The sequence below is a fragment of the Xyrauchen texanus genome, chromosome 11 (assembly GCF_025860055.1).
Source record: "Xyrauchen texanus isolate HMW12.3.18 chromosome 11, RBS_HiC_50CHRs, whole genome shotgun sequence".
Lineage (NCBI taxonomy): Eukaryota > Metazoa > Chordata > Actinopteri > Cypriniformes > Catostomidae > Xyrauchen > Xyrauchen texanus.
This window is the reverse complement of record NC_068286.1, coordinates 6,604,434-6,610,500: the sequence shown is the minus strand read 5'-3', so window position 1 is coordinate 6,610,500 and position 6,067 is coordinate 6,604,434.

Sequence of the window (6,067 nt, the reverse complement as noted above, 5' to 3'; positions counted from 1 at the left end):
ATGGATGGATAAAATGATGGATGGATAGATAAAATGATGGATGGATGGAAAAAGAGATAAAATATTGGATGGACAGATGGATGGATGGATAAAATGATGGATGGATGGAAAAAGAGATAAAATATTGGATGGACAGATGGATGGATATATAAAATGATGGATGGATAGATAAAATGATGGATGGATGGAAAAAGAGATAAAATATTGGATGGGCAGATGGATGGATGGATAAAATGATGGATGGATGGAAAAAGAGATAAAATATTGGATGGACAGATGGATGGATAGATAAAATGATGGATGGATGGATAGATAAAATGATGGATGGATGGAAAATTAGATAAAATATTGGATGGACAGATGGATGGATGGATAAAATGATGGATGGATGCATAGAATATAGGGTAACATTTAGAGTTGTCATGGCATTTCAGTAGTTCAGTGAAATTTCACGGATCTCGATTCCAATTTTGAAACCACAGCAAAAATATGCTAATATGACAATGTGCTATTGAACAAACCAGTTTAGTTATTTTTTCTAATTTAAGAATGATTTTAATAATTATAGTTTAATATTAATTTTTATTTTCCAGAACTCCATGATTTAAAGTTTAATTAAATTTAATCATCAAAATGGTGTCTAATTCTTAAAACCTTTAGCAAGTGAAAATATAACTTTTTAACACGTCATTGCATTTATTTATTTTTTTGCCAAACGTTTATTCAACAGCTGTCTTGGTCGTGAGATGTTGCTTAGTTATTATTATTGTTATTATAGTGAATATTACATTTTACTATACGTTTCTGTCACAATTCTTTCAATTTATTTTGAATCGTGCTTTTATTATGAAGTGTGTTTTTTGCCGGAAGCTTCACTTTTCCAGATAAACAGTTCGTGACATGGCCCAGTGTGATCATTAACCAAGTTTCCATCCACTTTTCACACTGTGTTGTTATCAATAAAGTAAGCTAAATACTAATTTTATTCAATTGTTCTATATGTTAGTGTTAAAAAAAAGCACACTGAAGATTTTCTCCTAGTATTGTGTATTTATTTTTAATTTAAAACATCTTTGTGCACAGAAATTACGTTTTTTTTGTAGTGTGAGATAATTCCATGCCTGCTGTCAATTACTTTGAATGGTGTTGAAAAGAAACTTTAATAAATAAACTGATGGCTACCACAATTAAATTAATCGCAAAGAGTGGCTATTTATTGTTCTCCGTGCACTTGACGATGACAGGTGCATGATGGGAGATATTTGTGTTGGCACTCCTGGAAGTGTTATGACTCAGATATGTTTGCAGCATCGGATCTGTGCAGTGCGAGTAATCTTTCACGTACAATAAATTGACTTTCAAGGATGTATACTTTGTCGTCATGATTAACACCAGCTAACGATTGGGGTCTGTCTTGTGACACTAAATCTTTGCATTAATGCCAATTTTCTCAACAAAAAGTGTTTCCAAACCAGTTTTTCTCAACATTTGATGTATCGACATAGTTTATGTGCTACAGTTAAACGGTTATGTCCACACTTTTAAAATTTTAGCAATAATTTGCATTTCCATCAGCTATATCAGTAAACTTTTTGATGTGCAACACCTTTTGTCACAAAAAACACTTGGATGAATACAATATTTATTGAAGACTTAAGTCACATCTGAAATCTCATCTTGTTACAATGGCCTTTGAGTCTGACAAATGAAATAGTTTTTTAGGCTTCTGGCGTTTGTGTATATAGTCATTTTGAAATGTTTTTGTTTAAATTGTATTACTCACTTTGGTCCACTCTGTTGTTTTGAATGCAATATAAATAAAGTTGAGTTGAGATTAAAGTGCAAATGCTGTGATTTAATTATATTCTGTAAATATGTAGTCTACATGTAATACACACTTAGAAAGTGGATTAGTGCTCTGCTCTGTCATCTCATACAACGTGAATGATTCTCCTTGTCTGTGCCGTTTCCAGTCTATGAGTGGTCAGATTTATACACTGAAGCACGCTACTCATCCACACTAATATTGCAGCCTTTAGCGGTTTAATACATCACACTAGGACATGTCACAATTTTAATTTGATTAATTGTCCATTTCAGTGTAAATTGGATTAACAAAGCATGAGTTCACAATAAGCATGTGAACATTTAAATGCTGGCGTGTGTCAGTCATACTGCACGCTGGTACCGTATTGAGTCGGTGCTCGGAGCCACACATCACACTAAGGGAAACACATCCCAATTCAGTTATTTCCTGAGGGGACTTAAGAACTGAACGGCTCATGCTTGATTCTTAATGTTTGTTTGAAGTGTCATATTGTATATTGGCTGCTCTTATGTGTATGTATGCTTGTAAAAGAGACTCTCTTCCTGTGTATGTGTGTGAAAGATAGATAGGAAGTGTGTTTGTTTGTAGCTGTGTGCATGTGTTTGAACGTTTGTTAGATTTAAACCACTTGAGCAACACGTTTACACTCAGTATTGTAAAATCCTGTATCACTGCATTTATTCCGGTCATTCTTTTGCGCTGTAACACCATGTCTGATTTTCAGAGGATAATGTAGCAAACACATTTCATTCACAAGATTTCTGCAGGTTTTATGCAGCTACATTTAAGACTTGTTTAAGACCAACTAAAGAAAATGTAAGGAATCATTTTTGTAAATGAGGGATAATAAAAATTGCATTTTGTTTTTATTTAGTACTGCCCCGAAGAAGCTATATGACATAACACATCCTCACATATATTCCATATAGTAACTGAATATACACACATGATTGTGTTCAGAAGTTTACATTCCCTTTCTTTCTAATATGGTGTGTTGCTTTCTCGAAGAGCAATGACTGTTTGTGTACTAATTGTTCATGAATACCTGCCTCGTCCAGAGCAGTGAAGATGTCCACTTTTCTTAAGAAAAAACCCAACTACAGTAAAATTATTTGGTTATATGAGGTCCAGATTTTGACAATTGAGGGACTAATACACAACTATTACAAAAGGTGCAAACAATTATTGATGCTCAAGAGGGCAACATAAGAGGAACCAAGGGGTGTAAACATTTGAACAGTATGATTTGTGTAAATAAGAGTACATTTTGTGTCATGCAGCTTTTGAAGGGCAGTACTACATACAAAAATATAATCACTAATAGGCTATTTGTATACATTCTCAAAGGGGTGTACAAACTTTTGTACTTAACTGTATAGGCTTTATCATTTGTGAAAATGTCACAAACTATATTTTATTTTAGATTTAGTTTTTTCACGATTTAACCACATTTGAGCTTTTTTAAAGTACAAATTCTATGTTGGCTATCCTATCCATATGATGTCATATTGCATGTGTAATTACTAAATGACTTACCAAAAATTCAAAATACAACCCCCACATCTGATCATATAAGTGCTTGTACTACGTAAAGTGCAGTGTAGCATCACTAATCTTGTTTCCAACCCGTATCACTTTCTTTCTTCTGTGGAAAACAAAAGGAGATACGGGTTTGGAACAAGATGAGGGTGAGTAATTGGTGACAAAACTGTCATTTTTGGATGAATTGTCCTGTCAGTGTGTGTGGGTAATATTTTTTAATGGCTGGTAACATGCCTAGCTCATTAGCCATTGTCTGTGGCCACCAATCTGTCGTCCTCCATATCAAATTTATTACCCACCAGGATCACCTGAGCATTGTCCCAAGAGTATGTTTTAATCTGAGAAACACACACACACACACACACACACACACACCTTTCTTTAATGAATATGATAGTGGTATTCATAGTGATATTCAAATAATCATTCCCATTATGTCCATATTTCTATACACGTGTTTTAACGCACAAAGCTTTATATCATCCTTTGAGTAATTTCCTTGCAAAGTAGCACTTTTTAAAGGCTATAAACAATTGTATTGTTACAAGGAAGTAAATTCACCAGTCTTGCACAGCATTGAAGGACTCTTGGTTAGTGATGTCATACATAACCAGGAAGCCCATGGCCCCTCAGTTGTAGGATGTGGTTATAGTGCAGTACCTACTGTCTTGCTGTGTCTTGAGAAATGACAAAAACAAACACATGCACACAAACACATTAACATCATTTAATCACGACACGTCCCACCCATTGCTTTGGCCTTAATTTGTTCTTTGGATCAATAAACACACGGTCATAAAACATCTTGTGCAATGGGGTATTTTACATTTACATTTATGCATTTGGCAGACGCTTTTATCCAAAGCGACTTACAGTGCACTTATTACAGGGACAATCCCCCTGGAGCAACCTGGAGTTAAGTGCCTTACTCAAGGACACAATGGTGGTGGCCATGGGGTTAGAACCTGCAACCTTCTGATTAACAGCCCTGTGCTTTAGCCACTACGCCACCACCACTCAGAAGAATTACATTTACATTTGGCAGACGCTTTTATCCAAAGCGACTTACAGTGCACTTATTACAGGGACAATCCCCCCAGAGCAACCTGGAGTTAAGTGCCTTGCTCAAGGGCCCAACAGTGGCATCTTGGTGGTGCTGGGGCTTGAACCCCCGACCTTCTGGTCAGTAACCCTGAGCCTCTACCACTGAGCCACCACTGCCCCCATTTTACAAAATTGTATTGAATGTAAAAAAAAAAATATGTTTTTGGAATTAAATCTGAAAATAAAAAATAAAATAATACAAAAATATTATTCACAGGGACCAATATTACAATAAATATTTATATTTATTATTTAAACAGCAATAAAACAATAATTATTTTTATTAAAACATTTTTTATATATTTTAAAATGCCACACAGGGTCATCAGTGGATTGTTTTGGGGTAATGATGACATAAACAAATAATACAATTTTAATTGAAATCAAATCTTTCAGCATTGAAATGAACATTTATAACTGACGAACACCATTGCTTAAATTAAAGCAATATTGCTTTAATAAGATGGAAGTCACATCATAATAAAGACCAATGTTCAAGAAATACTTACATATCAACAATAAGCAACATTAATTGGAATAAAGTACAAATACAACTGTGCATTTATCACACTGTTCAAGGCCTTCTACTGTTGCTCATCCAATCAGAGTTTAGAGTCAGAACTATCTGCTTTAATACAATGTAAAATAACTATGAAACTAATTCAGTGACATGGTGTTTCGTAAACTTCACCAGCAAAATCAAACATATTTGATCAATTCCTAATTTCATGTTAGTACATGTTAGGGTTGCACGGTAGACTGGTGCTACTGTAGTACTGCAATACTCAAGCTTCATAATACTGGTGGTTCCACAATATATTGTCAACGGTAGTACCGCCAATACAGCAGTACCATGTTATGTTGTACGTGCGGTAGTAAATAAGATTTAGCTAAAATATTCATATGAAACAGACCTATGTCTGCAATAACATAAAAAAAATGTAGTCTTTTCGAGTGGCATCCCCTTCACACAGTGCTCTTTAAGAGTGCAAAATGCCGTTTAGAATTTGCCCCTTATATGTTATTGTTTATTTTTAATTTGTGGTTATCCTGCGCTTCAAACGAGAGCGGATGAGTCCGCGCTCTGGGTCCGGGCTGTAAAAGGTGCCTGCCGCGATCACGTGAGCTCATCATGCACTTCCGGGAAGAAAGGCCCCTTTTGGCTTAAAATCTCTGTCATCAGGCAAATCCCCAAATAATTCCAAATCTTGTTACGTGAATAGTGTTTTTTAAAAACCTTTTCACTCTACAAAGTTTTACTTGAATCCATATTATCTATTAGACACGACCGCCAAATTAACACACTGGGATTCTGATGTGTGTTACCCTCGAAGGTGGGGCTGCCAGGGAGTGCTCGGCAACTCCCCAAGTGGTTAAGGAGATCGCGGCGCACCAGTCCCCGCAGAGCGCCGCCACCTGGCGGAGCCGTCCGAGACTCCTGTCCAGGGCCTGTAGGTCCATAACATCACTGACAACTAGGGCCGACAGTGCCACTGGACAGACTGCCGCCGCCCTCACGCCACGGCTCTCCTACAAGTGCACCAAGCCTAGGCGCTCAAAGAAATGTACGAGGGTAGTTCTGACCCGAGATTG